Genomic DNA, 15,427 nt, shown 5'->3' with positions numbered 1-15,427 from the left:
CACGCCGATTTTCGCGCCGTTTTTCGCCCGCGGCCATTGAGCGCCGCGGGCATAAAACAGCGCGAAATACGCTTTCTCTGCCTCCCATTGAAGTCAATGGGAGGTCAGAGGCGGAAGCGCCCGAAGATAGGGCATGTCGCTTCTTTTTCCCGCGAGGCAGTTTTACTGCTCGTGGGAAAAAGACGCAGACGCCTCCCATTGAAATCAATGGGAGGCGTTCTCGGGCCGTTTTTGCCGAGTTTTGCGACGCGGTTTCCGCGTCAAAAAACTCGGCAAAATACTCCGTGTGAACATAGCCTTAATGTTACCTATAATCTGTACAATTGTTGGAAAAACAAACTGAAATCTTTTATGGTGGAAAAATAAAAATTAAGAACAAAAATAATGTGGTTGCATAAATATGCACGCAATTAAACTAATAATTTGTTGAATTACCCTTTGACTTTATGACAGCATTCAGTGTTTTTTGGGTAGAAGTCTATAAGCATGGCACATCTTGACTTGGCAATGTTTACCCACTCTTCCTTGCAAAATTGCGTGGGCATCTCCTGTGTACGGCCCTCTTCAGGTCACCCCACAGATTTTCAATGGGATTCAGGTCTGGACTCTGGTTGGGCCATTCCAAAACTTTCATCTTCTTCTAGTGAAGCCATTATTTTGTTGATTTGGAGGTATGCTTTGGGTCGTTGTCGTGCTGAAAGGTGAAATTCCTCTTCTTTTTCAGCTTTTTAGCAGAGGCCTGCAGGTTTTGTGCCAATATTGACTGATATTTGGAATTGTTCATAATTCCCTCCACCTTGACTAAAGCCCCAGTTCCAGCTGCAGAAAAAAGCCCCAAAGCATAATGCTGCCTCCACGATGCTTCACTGTAGGTATGGTGTTCTTTTGGTGATGTGCAGTGTTGGCTTTGCGCCAAACATACCTTTTGGAGTTATGGCTAAAAAGTTCAACCTTGGTCTCATCAGACCATAACACGTTTTCCCACATGTTTTTGGCAGACTTGATGTAGGTCTTTGCAAAACAAAGCCGGGCTTGGATGTTTTTCTTTGTTAGAAAAGGCTTCCGTCTTGCCACCCTACCCCACAGCCCAGACATATGAAGAATATGGCAGAATGTTGTCACATACACTACACAACTAGTACCTGCCAGAAAGTCCTGCAGCTCCTTTAATGTTGCTGTAGGCCTCTTAGTAGCCTCCCGGACCAACTTTCGTCTTATCTTTTCATTAAGTTTTGAGGGATGTCCAGTTGTTGGTAATGTCACTGTTGAGCGAAATGTAATCCTCTTCTTGATGACCCTCTTCACTTTGTTCCATGGTATATCTAATGCCTTGGAAATTCTTTGATACCCTTCTCCTGACTGACACCCTTCAACAATCAGACCCCTTTGATGTGTTGTAAGCTCTTTACGGACCACAGATTTTTCTGTCACATGCAACAAAGAAAATGTCAGGAAAATCCTAATAGAACAGCTGAACTTTATATAGGGTTACTCAGAATCACTTTAAATAATGGCATCTGTGTACTGACTACTATTTAACATGAGTTTAAATGTGATTGGCTAATTCTGAACACAACCACATCCCAAATTATAAGAGGGTGATCACACTTATGCAACCACATTATTGGAGTTTTGTTATTTTTATTTTTCCTCTCTAAATGATTTCACTTTGTTTTTCAATTGAATTGTAGAGATTATGGGTCATATTAAAGGTGGAAAAAGTTCTCAAATAATTCATTTTTTAATGATTTTTTGACATGACAAAAACCTAGCATTTTAACAGGGGTGTGTAGACTTTTTATATTCACTGTAGTTGAGACTTGTTTATGGCCGCAATTCTTCCATGAAGACCACTTCTGGCCAGACTTCTCTGAACAGTAGATGGGTGTATCTGAGTCCCACTGCTTTCTGCCAGTTCTGAGCTGATGGCACTGCTGGATATCTTCAGACTTTAAAGGGAAGTAAGCATGATGTGTCTTTGATCTGCTGCACTAACGTTCCTTGGCCGACCAGTGCATCATACGGTCCTCAACAATGCCCGTTTATTTGTGTATTTCAAAAGAGCTTAAACAGCACATCTTGAAACCCCAGTCTACTTTGAAATCTTTGCCTGGGAGAGACCATCCTAATGCAGTAGAACTACCTTGTGTCTTGTTGCTGTGCTCAGTCTTCCCATGGTGGTCCTGTGACATGAAACTCACCTTTGTGAAACCTCACCTTTGTAGCAGAGTTTGGCTGTTCCTCATCCAGTTTTAAGTCTCCTACACCGCTGTGTCTGTAACAGTTAATGATGTGTTTTAATCTACATATGAAAATGATGATCATTATCACCTGTTTGGTATAATTGGTTAATCATACACCTGACTATAATCCTACAAAATCCATGACTTTGTGCAAGTGTACCCTGAAGAATTAATGCTGTTTTGAAGGCAATGGGTGGTCACACCAAAGATTGATTTGATTAAGATTTCTCTTCCGTTCATTCACTTTGTATTTTGTTAATTGATAAAAAAAAACTTCTAATTTTTTAAAGCATTTTTACAAAACTGCCTAAAACTTTTGCACAGTACTGACTGTTCTGAAGAAATTAGGTAGTTCTATAAGATGTAAGTTGACAGAACCCTAAATATAACCTTTAGAAAGTTTATCAGGGAGTTTACAGGAAACTATGTTTGTGAGTTATCCAAGGTTGCAATATTTTTATGAACTTGTATGGGCTGGATTCCCAGCTTGCTAGGTCTTCGAGATGAAATATTTGATTCAACTTTATATGTCATAGGTAAATCATTAGGGGGTACTTTTGAGCCAATTTAGTAGTATTAATAGTTTAGCAGCTAAAACCATTAACATAGCATGGTGAATTATAGACAGATATCATTAGGGAAGCCAGAGTAGAGCTGCTATAAAATATTTAATTCCCTAAGGACCGAGCCTGTTTTGGCCTTATAGACACAGCCCCTTTTTTCAAATCGGACGTGTCAATTTATTTGGTAATAACTTTGGAATGCTTTTACCTATCCAAGTGATTTTCTCATGACACATTGTGCTTTATGTTAGTGGTAAAATTTGGTAGACACATTCAGTATTTATTTGTGAAAAACACCAAAATGTAAAGAAAATTTGGAAAAATTGTTATTGCCAGAATTATATGTCTGCTTGTAAAACAGATTGTTATACCACACAGAATAGTTACTAGTTAACAATTCCCATATGTCTACTTTATGATGGCATTATTTTTTGGCATTTATTTTTCTAGCACATTACAAGGCTTATAAGTTTAGCAGCAATTTCTCACATTTTCAAGACAATTTTAAAAGCTTATTATTTTAGGGACCAGTTCAGTACTGAAGTGGCTTTAAGGACGCCTATATATTAAAAAAAAAAACATAAATCACCCCACTTTAAAAACTGCACCCCTCAAAGTATTCAAAACAGCATTTAGAAAGCTTTTTAACCCTTTGGGCGTTTCACTGGAATAAAAGCAAAGTGAAGGTGAAATGTAGAAATTTCATAGATTTTTTTTGCAGATATTTAATTTGAATCCTTTTTTTTCTTGTAACACAGCAAGTGTTAACAGAGAAACGCAACTAGTTATTTATTACTCTGATTCTGAAGTTTTCAGAAATATCACATATGTGGTCCTAGTGTGCTACTTGACTGCAACACATGCCTCAGAAATGAAGAAGCACCTGGTGATTTTAGGGCCTTATTTTTATTCAGGTTTGAAGAGGTCTTGTGGCATCAAAACATAGGAAAAAAGAATAAAAAGACACCATTTTGGAAACTACACCCCCTCAGAAATTCATCTAGGGGTGCAGTAAGCATTTTGACCCTACAAAATATCATAGATTTTATTACAATTTAGCTGTGAAAATGAAAATTTTAATTTTTCATGTAAAATGTAGATTGAGCTCAGATTTTGTTAATTTTCACAAGAAATAAAGGAGAAAAAGCACCCCAACATTTGTAAGGCAATTTCTCTTGAGTACGCCAATAACCCATATGTGGTCATAAACTGCTGTTTAGACATACTTCAGGGCTCAGAAGGGAAGGAGCGCCATTTGGCTTTTGGAGCTCACATTTTGCTGGAATGGTTTTCAGGTGCTATGTCACATTTGCAAAGCCCCTGAGGGACCAAAACAGTGGGAACCCCCCAAAAGTGATTCTATTTGGGAAACTATACCCCTCAAGGAATCTATCTAGGGGTATAGTTAGCATTTGACCACACAGGTTTTTTTGCTGAATTTATTTGACTTAAGCAGTAAAATAAAAATGTATATTTTTTTCAATAAATGTAGTTGTAGCTCAGATTTTTTTAATTTTCACAAGGGTTAAATAAGAAAAAGCACCCCAACATTTTTAAAGCAATTTCTCCCGAGTACACCAATACCCCATATGTGGAGAGAAACAGCTGTTTAGACACACGGCAGGGCTCAGAAGGGAAGGAGCGCCATTTGGATTTTGGAGCTCACATTTTTCTGAAATGGTTTTCGGGTGCCATGTCACATTTGCAAAGCTCTTGAGGGACCAAAACAATGGAAACCACCCAAAAGTGACTCCACTTGGGGAACTAAAGTCCTCATGAAACCTAACTAGGAATATAGTGAGCATTCATAACTCGCAGGTTTTTTGCATAACTTATTGGAATTAGGAAGTGAAAATCAAAATTTAATTTACCACTAAAATTTATAATTTTTTCATTTTCAAAAGGAATAAAGGAGTAATAGAATCCTAACATTTGTAAATCAATTTTTCCTGAGTACAGAAATCCTCTATATGTGGTCATGAACTGCTGTTTAGACACACGGCTGAGCTCAAATACAGGAGCGCTCTTTGGCATAAATATTTTGCTGGATTGGTTTTTAAGTGCCATGTCGCATTTGCAGAGCCCTGAGGTACTAGTACTGTGCAAACCCCAGAGAAGTGACCCCATTTTTGGAAACTACATTCCTTTAAGGCATTTATCATTTGCCTGGACATATGACAGGACTCAGGAATGAAAGAGCACCATGGGCATCCGAGGCCTATTTTACTGTTTTCACAGCAGTGGCCCAGAATTGCAGGGCTCTGAGGCCAAATAGTAAAAAACAAACCCCCAGGAAGTGACCCCATTTTGGAAACTACACCCTGTAATGCATTTATCAAGTGGTGTAGTGAGTATTTTAACCCAAAAGGTATTTTTTTACAAAAAATAAATGCGCAGCGGATGGTGAAAAAATTGACATTTTCCACTGATATGCCATTTTAGTACACAATATATTGTGTCCAGGTTGTACCACTGAAGTCAAATACCTCATAAACTGTTAAGCGGGTTATCTCGGGTATAGGAATATACTAGTCCTTCTCAATGAATTAGAATATCATCAATATCATCAAAAAGTTAATTTATTTCAGTAATTCAATTCAAAAAGTGAAACTCATATATTCTATAGATTCATTACACACAGGGTAATCTATTTCCAGCATTTTTTTCTTTTAATGTTGATGATTATGGTTTTGTTTTTCCGTCCCACTAGGTGATTTGAAAGTCCAGCTGTCTGATCGCTGGTATAATACTAGTATTATAGCTGTAAGTGTCACACTGACAGGCAGCCTAATAGGTCCTGCCTCTGACAGGGCCTAATAGGCTTCAGTAAATGGCAGACTTGGAGTCCATTGTTAGGCCTTTGGTTGCCATTCCGACTATTGGCACCCTGCAATTGCCTCGCGAGGGGGCCTGATGGCGTTCTAACCCTTTAGATACCGTGGTCGCTATTGACAGCGGCATCTAATGGGTTAATCGGCGGGGATCGGAGCTGGCTCCTGTTCCTGTCTTTACAGCAGGTTGTCAGCTATAATATACAGCTGACACACGCTGGTAATGGTGGGGGCTCAATTTCTGACCCCACGCCATCACCCTCACGTACAGTTGCATGGGAAAGCGCTAAGAAACTAGCGCCCACGAGTGGGAAGGGGTTAAGTAAAACTTTTATGAATGTGCAGGACCAGAGGATGTGAAATAAGTGACTTTCCTGGTTTTTGGAAGAAAACCCCCAAAAATATCACAGACACACAACCTAACTTAGCAGCTAGCAACTGATAGCTCAACAAACTGATTTATTACTGAACAAGCTAATCTTAAAACATAACCTTTGATAAATGTCTAGAAGTCAGGCACCTCTCTAATAAAGCTCCGATATACCCACAGTCTTCTCACAGCAGTTAGCTCCTACAGCAGCGGGCTGAGGGGAGTGATTTGGGGGCTAGGATGAAACCCTTTGGCATGGACTCTGACCACATTCTCCCATTATCAATCCAAAAATAGGTAATTTTAGAGCAGCTCCACCGCAGCATATCCAGCATGAAAAAAAAAGCGTGCTTTCATCTTGGATCCTGTCATTTTTAATAATTTGATGACTTTTAGTAGCTTTATGTAAGAACATTTGTATTCGGGCCACGAATGAAAAATGAATTACCTTATTCTCCCCTAATGTCGTTTTAAAAATGTCCTTCACTGAGCCAAATAAGGGTATGTGCACACACACTAATTACGTCCGTAATTGACGGACGTATTTCGGCCGCAAGTCCCGGACCGAACACAGTGCAGGGAGCCGGGCTCCTAGCATCATAGTTATGTACGATGCTAGGAGTCCCTGCCTCGTTGCAGGACAACTGTCCCGTACTGAAAACATGATTACAGTACGGGACAGTTGTCCTGCAGCGAGGCAGAGACTCCTAGCATCGTACATAAGTATGATGCTAGTAGCCCGGCTCCCTGCACTGTGTTCGGTCCGGGACTTGCGGCCGAAATACGTCCGTCAATTACGGACGTAATTAGTGTGTGTGCACATACCCTAAGTGTTTCCCCACTGTGTATCCTGCTACTGTTGTACTGCTTATCTGTGTAGATTCATCCTGGATTGTAAGTGCTGTTTATATCTCTCCATTGGTGCATTTTGTACATATAGTAATATCATGTTCACCTCATACAATATGATGGTGCTTGTTGCATAGAAAAGTACCAGTCTTAGATAGTCCACTGTTTATATAAAGTTATATTTCTCTCTGGTATCTTGGTTTGGAGATCAATAGCAATTTTTCTCAGGATATTTACATGACAATTGTATGTAATTGTTGTTGGTGCCCTTCTGATATCAGCCTTCTTCTAATAATACAAGAGCAGCTGCTCCCTGCAGTCTTGGTATCTCTTTGTATCTGTTCATCAGTTACCTGTAGACAGATCTTTGTTATAAGAATGTGTTTTTCAATGATAAAAGCTGTTGCATTCTCATATATCTCACACAGCTGCAGATGATGGATTTCTTTCAAATAAAAGCTCACATCATGATGTGTAGATGGTTGTATGGTGTTATTTCTAGTGCAGATGGGAGTATACAGCAAATTTGCATGAGACTGGGAGTACAGTAGCTCTTAGCCTTGGATGAATCTTGTTGATCAACCTGATAAACACATATATATCTGTAGCGGTAGGCAAAAAGCAGTCAAAGACAGTGACACAGAAATTATTTTTCAAAACAGATACTTTGCCTGTTATTTATTTTGCAACAGAATCCAAAATAAACGTACAGTCTTAAAGAGGCTCTGTCACCAGATTTTGCAACCCCTATCTGCTATTGCAGCAGATAGGCGCTGCAATGTAGATTACAGTAACGTTTTTATTTTTTAAAAACGAGCATTTTTGGCCAAGTTATGACCATTTTTGTAGTTATGCAAATGAGGCTTGCAAAAGTCCAAGTGGGCGTGTTTAAAAGTAAAAGTCCAAGTGGGCGTGTATTATGTGCGTACATCGGGGCGTTTTTAATACTTTTACTAGCTGGCCATTCTGATGAGAAGTATCATCCACTTCTCTTCAGAACGCCCAGCTTCTGGCAGTGCAGACACAGCCGTGTTCTCGAGAGATCACGCTGTGTCGTCACTCACAGGTCCTGCATCGTGTCAGACGAGCGAGGACACCGGCACCAGAGGCTACAGTTGATTCTGCAGCAGCATCAGCGTTTGCAGGTAAGTAGCTACATCGACTTACCTGCTAACGCTGATGCTGCTGCAGAATCAACTGAAGCCTCTGGTGCCGGTGTCCTCGCTTGTCTGACACGATGCAGGACCTGTGAGTGACGACACATCATGATCTCTCGAGAACACGGCTGTGTCTGCACTGCCAGAAGCTGGGCGTTCTGAAGAGAAGTGGATGATACTTCTCATCAGAACGCCCAGCTAGTAAAAGTATTAAAAACGCCCCGATGTACGCACCTAATACACGCCCACTTGGACTTTTACTTTTAAACACACCCACTTGGACTTTTGCAAGCCTCATTTGCATAAATACAAAAATGGTCATAACTTGGCCAAAAATGCTCGTTTTTTAAAAATAAAAACGTTACTGTAATCTACATTGCAGCGCCTATCTGCTGCAATAGCAGATAGGGGTTGCAAAATCTGGTGACAGAGCCTCTTTAACTTTGAGTTAACAAAACATAAGGTAACCTCTGCTCGGCTCTAACTAATCACGCTTTTCCCTCACTATGCGGCTGACATACTACCAACCACCCAAAACAAAAACAAAATCCATGTGAAACCTCACACTATATGGAAACGCCAGCAGCCCTCCGTATTACTGTCTCCAGACAGATAGACACACTCTGTTCTTTTCACATCATCTCACGAAAAAACGAGAGGCAGTGCCGCTATCAGTGCAGTACAGATGGTACTCCTGTCAGGGACCCGGGCTCAACAGAGGCACACCACAAGCGCTGGATATAGGGGTCGCACCGGTCGCAGTTGCGAGGACCCAGCAGGGCCCGTGGCCCCCCGCACCACATCTATGAAAAGTTACTATAGTAACTGGGGTCTATGTAGTAAACTACACGGGCCTCCATTACCATGGTTACTATAGTAACAGTATACTTACCATCCTCGTTCCTAGCGCAACGGTGGTCCCGATGTCTATGACGACACAACGCTCTATGCCGTGCACAACGTCACGGCACTGGGTGGCGTCAGGACCTCCGCTGCGCACGGAGCCGAAGAGGAGGGTAATTATAACGTTAGCATATGGTAGGCTTAGATACAGGGCCCATCAGACAGGATCACACATGGTGTGATCCTTCTGCTGGGCACTGTATTTAAGCCTACCTTGTGGCAGGCTTAGATATAGGGTCCAACAGACAGTATCACACATGGGCCCTGTATCTGAGCCTACCACCTGGTAGGCTTAGATACAGGGCCCCAGCAGGCAGGATTACGCATGGGCCCTGTATCTATACTGCATAATATTACTGTCTGCTGGGGCCCTGTATCTAAGCCTACCTCATGGTAGGCTTGGATACAAGCCCCTGTCTAACAGGCCCTGTGTGATCCTATCTGACGGGCCCTGTATCTAAGTCAACCACATGGTAGGCTTAGATACACAGCCCCAGCAGATATTAATCTTATACTGTATTTGATTACTGTCTGTCAGGACCATGTATCTGTGCCTACCATGTGGTAGGCTTAGATACAGGGCCCATCAGACAGGATCACACATCTGAGCCTATATCTAAGCCTATCACATGTGTTACTAATGGTTTTTTTTTGTGTTTGTGTTTTTTTTACAGGTTCGGTTGTTGGACTACGTCTGATTTTTTTTAAACTCTATTACTGCTGCCTAAGTAATGGCCGCTGACTGATTGACAGCGCCCGTTACTAAGATGGGGCAGAGGCTAACACTAACCCCCATTATTACCCTGGTACCCACCACCACCAGGCGTACTGGGAAGAGCCGGATGCGATCCAGTACACGACAATCTGTAGTGATGGTCGGGCACTGGGGCAGCCGCACACTAGTATTATTAGGCTGGGAAAGCCCAAAAACAGTGGGCCTTCCCACACTGGTAATACTAGCCTGCTGCTATGTTGTATCTAGTTGGTTATGAAAAATAAGCACCCATGGCACCCATTTTTCATAACCAGCTAGATACAAAATAGCAGCAGCAGGCTAGAATTACCAGGGTGAGAAGGCTCACTGTTCTTGGGCACCCGGCTCTTCCCGATACCCCTAGTGGCGGTGGGTACCTGGGTAATAATGGGAGTTATTGCTAGCCTTTTCACTGGCTAACATTAAGCCCCGTCTTAGTAATGGGCGTTGTCAGTCAGCCAGCGGCCATTACTAAGGTGGTAATAATAAAGTTTTAAAAAAATACGACGACATAGAAAAAATATTTTATTGAAATAAAAAAAACACACACAATCCTTGTTAACCATTTTATTGAAAATAAAAAAAAAGTAATCGAAGTAGTCCTCGAATCTGAAGTAGTCCAACAACCAAACCAGTAAAAAAAACACAAACACACAAAAAAATTAGTAACACATAAAAAAGCAAAGCAATCATTATCTTACCTTTTCTGGGTCCAGTGCTGGAGCCACAATGCCAGCGAGCGAGTTTGCTGAGCCACTCTATCTAATCCTATACATAGTTATAGGGTCGTAGTGCTATACATATGCTGTGTACCCTGGCATATTAAGACCTGGCTGCTAGTGCTGCATCGTTGGGTCTTTTAGGAGACCCAGCGATGCAGTTGAAAGCTGTGGGCCGTCAGCCATGAGAAGTTGGGGGAGGCCCAAGAAGGACTTTTGCACCAGGGCCCATGAGCCATTAGCTACGCCCTCACCCAGGCTCCAGCCACTGCCTCCATCTCCAGGGTGACCTAGCGATTTATTGTGATGCCAACGTTGTGTCACTACATAAAAAAAGTTGATTTAAAAGCTAGGTGGGAGTCTGCGGGGCCCACCACACTTTTAAAATATGTTTGCTGTGTTGCATGTAAGAAGGGAAAGCCGGCAAGCGGAGTCTATTCAGTCTCCTCTCAATAGCAAGATATTGCGGACTGGTCGACTGGTAAGTGATAACCAGCACTAATATATGTATGTATGTACCAACGTACGTATGTGTATATCAATGAAATCAGTGTTTGAGGCACTAATTTATACTGCCTTAGGATAAAGCAGCATAAACCCAGTGACAGATTTCATATAAATTAGGTTCAATAGGGCTAGAACTTTAACCCCTTCCCAACATTTGTCGTATGGATACGTCATGGAAAGCCAGTGCTTCCCGCAAATTGCATTATCCATACGACAAACAGGGAAGCGGTTACTATGTAAAAGTACACCCCCTGACGAAGCCTCTGCGAAACGCGTGTCGGGTCAGCAGCAGTGTCCTCGGTCTTGGTCTCCAAGCTATCGTTGTCTCTTACAGGTGTATGTACACCGCGTTCCAAATTATTATGCAAATGTTATTTTTCGCTGATTTTCCTAAATAGTCGATACAAATGACAGTCAGTATAATCTTCAAGCCATTAACCGTTGGAGTATAATGCAAATTTTATTGAACAAATCTAATGATAACAGATTTTTTTTTAGAAGTAAAAAACTCAAAATGCACTGTTTCAAATTATTATGCACAACAGAGATCAAAACATTTTAAAGGTTGTAAAGAGAACTAAAATGGTAATTTGTTGAATTTGCAGCATCAAGAGGTCATATTTACGGAAATCAAAAGCTCTTTCAATAAAAAAAAAATCAACAGGCCAAGTTACATGTTAACATAGGACCCCTTCTTTGATATCACCTTCACAATTCTTGCATCCATTGAATTTGTGAGTATTTGGGCAGTTTCTGCTTGAATATTTTTGCAGGATGTCAGAATAACCTCCCAGAGCTTCTGTTTTGATGTGAACTGCCTCCCACCCTTATAGATATTTTGCCTGAGGATGGTCCAAGGTTCTCAATAGGGTTGAGGTCAGGGGAACATGGGGGCCACACCATGAGTTTCTCTGATTTTATGCCCATAGCAGCCAATGACACAGAGTATTCTTTGCAGCATGAGATGGTGCATTGTCATGCATGAAGATAATTTTGCTACGGAATGCACGGTTCTTCTTTTTGTACCACGGAAGAAAGTGGTCAGTCATAAACTCTACGTACTTTGCAGAGGTCATTTTCACACCGTCAGGGACCCTAAAGGGGCCTACCAGCTCTCTCCCCATGATTTCAGCTCAAAACATGACTCCGCCACCTCCTTGCTGACGTCGCAGCCTTGTTGGGACATGGTGGCCATTCACCAACCATCCACTACTCCATCCATCTGGACCATCCAGGGTTGCACGGCACTCATCAGTACACAACACGGTTTGAAAATTAGTCTTCATGTATTTGAACCCACTGCAACCGTTTCTGCTTGTGAGCATTGTTTAGGGGCGGCCGAATAATAGCTTTATGCACACTTGCAAACCTCTGGAGGATCCTACACCTTGAGGTTCGCGGCAATCCAGAGGCACCAGCGGCTTCAAATACCTGTTTTTCTGCTTTGCAATGGCATTTTAGCAGCTGCTCTCCTAATCCTATTAATTTGTCTGGCAGAAACCTTCCTCATTATGCCTTTATCTGCATGAACCCGTCTGTGCTCTGAATCAGCCACAAATCTTTTCACAGTACAATGATCATGCTTAAGTTTTCTTAAAATATCCAATGTTTTCATACCTTGTCCAAGGTATTGCACTATTTCACGCTTTTCGGCAGCAGAGAGATTCTTTTTCTTTCCCATATTGCTTGAAACCTGTGGCCTGCTTAATAATGTGGAACGTCCTTCTTAAGTAGTTTTCCTTTGATTTGGCACACCTGGCAAACTAATTATCACAGGTGTCTGAGATTGATTACAATGATCCAAAGAGCCCTAAGGCTGGGTTCACACGAGCACATTAACGTCCGTAATGGACGGACGTATTTCGGCCGGAAGTCCCGGACCGAACTCAGTGCAGGGAGCCGGACTCCTAGCATCATAGTTATGTACGACGCTAGGAGTCCCTGCCTCTCCGTGGAACTACTGTCCCGTACTGAAAACATGATTACAGTACGGGACAGTTGTCCTGCAGAGAGGCAGGGACTCCTAGCATCGTACATAACCTGCACTGAGTTCGGTCCGGGACTTCCGGCCGAAATACATCCGTCAATTACGGACGTTAATGTGCTCGTGTGAACCCAGCCTAAGACTCAATACCATCCATGAGTTTAATTGAAAAACTAATAATTAAATGTTTATGACACTTAAATCCAATGTGCATAATAATTTGGAACACGGTGTATATATATTATTCCAAGTGGAAAAAAATTTATGTTTTGGGTGATCAAACAGTGAAATGTAATATTTAACCCGTTAGTGACCGCCCATAGGTGTTTTACGGCGGTCACTAACAGGCTTTATTCTGATGCAGTAGCCTTTTTATGGTGCTGCAATAGAATAAAGCAGCACTGCTGGGAGGAGTGAAAGCTCCCTGCTCTCAGCTACAAGAGGTAGCTGAGGGCTTGGAGCACACCTGCTCAAACAGCCGGGATCTAAATCAGCATAGTTTCCGCCTGTTTAACCCCTCAATAGCAACCACCACATCTCAGTGGTTTTAGGTGGAGGGGGCTCCCCCTCTCAACCCATCAGGTGTTTTTATGGCAGCCGTGGGCCTAACAAAGGCTCCCAAGTCTGCCTTTAGTGAATACATGTTAGGCATGATAGTCATTAGGCAGTTTTACAATGACAGGCAATAATACACTGCTATACAGACGTATTGCAGTATATTATAAAAACGATTAAATGATCGCATAGTGAAGTCCCCCAGTGGGACTAAAATAAAAGGATAATAAGTTTATAATAAGTAAAAATCCCAAGTAAAAAAAAAACAAAAAACAAACAAACCTTTTTCCCTTAAAAAATGCTTTATTATGAAAAAAAAAAAAGTTACACATATTTGGTAGTGCTGTGTCCGTAATGACCCAACTATAAAACAAAATTTGTTTTAAAAGTGTTTTTACTGTGTAAGGCCCCATGCACAAGACCGTAATTTTCATCTGTAATTACGAATAAAATTGCAGACTCATTAATTTATATTGGCCGCAGACACCTTTCTGTATATTTATGGATGTGTGTCCGGCCCATAGAAATGTTCTGCAAAATATAGAAAATGTCCCATTCTTGCCCGCAATGGCGGCACGGACGATGTACATCCGTATTTGCGGATCCGTACTGTGCATGAGGCCCAAAAGTAGCAAAACATAAAAAACTATATGAATGAAGTTATTATGTTTATACCACATGGTAAATGGTGTAAATTTAAGAAGCAAAAAAGAGTGGCGAAATTGCTTTTTTTTTTCTATTCCCCCCCCATAAAGGTTAATAAAAGTTAATCAATAAATTATATGTACCCCAAAATGGTGCTATTAAAAAATACAACTTGTCCCGCTAAAAACAAACAAAGAAAATCTTTATACAGATATGTAGTTGGAAGAATAAAAAAGTTATAATTCTATGAATGCGACGATGGAAAAACTTAAAAAATGGCACGGTCAAATAGGCTGGTCACTAAGGGATTAATCGTGAGACAACCCCTTGAAATGCTGCAAGGATGGTGAATCTTGCTCTCCCCCCCCCCCATAAAGATTGATTGACAGTTCTCCTTGTATACAAACTGAGAGAGAATTTAAAGAACACCATGGGGCGATATAACAAGTATGTAACAGCAATATCTACACAATTACAAAATGTTTGTTGTGTAAGTTCTAACAGAGAAATGTAATATTTATTATGAGACAAACACCTATAAGCCTGGTTTTCGATGTTAAAGATAAATACTTTTATTAAGACCTCATCTATTTATTATTATAACTGAGAAATGTATTTCAATATTATGATCCAATACATATTTTAGGGACATCACTAATATCAGTTTTTCTGTTTTTTTTCTGCAGGACTGAAGAACATCGTGTTTTTACAACATTTTGATTGCTTAATTATGTATAAAACATGTAGAAATAGTTTTATATCGTTAATATGATGTTTTTGTAAAACCTTTGAAATAGACAATAAAGTGAGTTTAATAAAGTTTCATAGCTAAAAACCATTGGTGTCAAGCCGACAAAAGAGTGGAAAATTGGGTTAAACCAAGGAACTCAATTCCTAAGGCTAGGCAAAACTGATGTACTCAATTTCTTTGTCCAGGAATAAGCAGGTATACAACATAAACTTTACTTTGACTAATATTAAAGGGTTATCCTAGTTACAGCAAATAAATGTTATTGTTTGGATAATGAAAAGTTCTAAAAGTATATCTTATCAATTCTTTACACTTTTCAAGATCTCTGATTGCAGTCATTTAACAGGAACATTAATTGTTTACTTCCAGGTGATTAAAATCTGTCCTGGTCAGGTCATGGACACACAGGTGCAGGGTTTGTTACAAGACACAGCTCTGATAACTGTACTGTAACTGTAATAAGTTTGCACCTGTGTGATCATCACATGAGTAGGACCGAAAGCGTCTGAAACTGCAATACCCCTTTAAGGCTCTACCCACCTCAAGTTTTTGGCATAGATTAGATGTATGCAGATCCATTGGCTTATATTGTACAG

General features: G+C 40.8%; 1 protein-coding gene across 1 annotated transcript in view; it reads left to right on the top strand.

Moving 5' to 3' along the window:
• Positions 1-14,899, top strand: part of IGFBPL1 (insulin like growth factor binding protein like 1) — a 76,609-nt gene extending 61,710 nt beyond the window's left edge. Inside the window, exon 5 of the mRNA XM_075851556.1 lies at positions 14,767-14,899. The gene's annotated coding sequence lies outside the window, so the exon portion shown is untranslated. The remainder of the gene's footprint in view (positions 1-14,766) is intronic.
• The last annotated feature ends 528 nt before the right edge of the window (positions 14,900-15,427 follow it).

Source organism: Rhinoderma darwinii, chromosome 1, assembly GCF_050947455.1.
Source record: "Rhinoderma darwinii isolate aRhiDar2 chromosome 1, aRhiDar2.hap1, whole genome shotgun sequence".
NCBI lineage: Eukaryota > Metazoa > Chordata > Amphibia > Anura > Rhinodermatidae > Rhinoderma > Rhinoderma darwinii.
This window is presented reverse-complemented; position numbering and strand designations above follow the sequence as displayed.